Raw genomic sequence first — 703 nt, 5'->3', positions numbered from 1 at the left:
TACTTTTTTGGCTTGCCGCGGGCTATGCTTGCAGTAAATAGCAAATATGGGCACGTAAATGTAAACGAGTTATAGAAGAAGAGAAAAGAGAAGATTTTTAACGGTTTTTTCGATATATCTCGAAAAGTAACAAAGCAATCGATACTTTCAAAAAATCTGTCGATAGATCTTTTTAAAACCTACAACTTTCTCATTTAAAATTTTTCAATCCGTGCTATATTTTTTTAGTTATTTTAGAAAAACCGTTTTTTTCAACTTTGCGATTTTTTTTAACCATGTTCGCCATATTGGATCGAGTTTAAAGAACAAGAAACTCAATTTAAAATTTAATTTTCTATACGGTCATATTTTTTTTGTCCAGGTAATAATTTCTGTAAGCATTTCTCTATAATGCTTGGACTATATGGAAACCTATAGATTTCGTTATTTCAAAAGAATGCCGTTTTATGAATTTTTCTCAAAAATTTTAATTACAATAATATAGCTTTCTTTACATAAATTAATTCAGCACAAAAAAATGATGAATATAGGGTAAGTTTCATTTTCTAACGAAAATGTTTTTTATTTATTGACGCCATTTATCCTAGTTTAGATTGTTTCATGTTTTCTTAAAAAAGTGAAATAGCAGGATAAAATTTTTTTTAGGTTAGTTTGAAGAGCATAAAAATAGTTACATTTTCACACCAAAATGGGTTCGATATCT

Source organism: Anoplophora glabripennis, unplaced genomic scaffold, assembly GCF_000390285.2.
Source record: "Anoplophora glabripennis isolate ALB-LARVAE unplaced genomic scaffold, Agla_2.0 scaffold769, whole genome shotgun sequence".
Taxonomy (NCBI): domain Eukaryota; kingdom Metazoa; phylum Arthropoda; class Insecta; order Coleoptera; family Cerambycidae; genus Anoplophora; species Anoplophora glabripennis.
Note: the sequence above shows the minus strand (reverse complement) of the source record.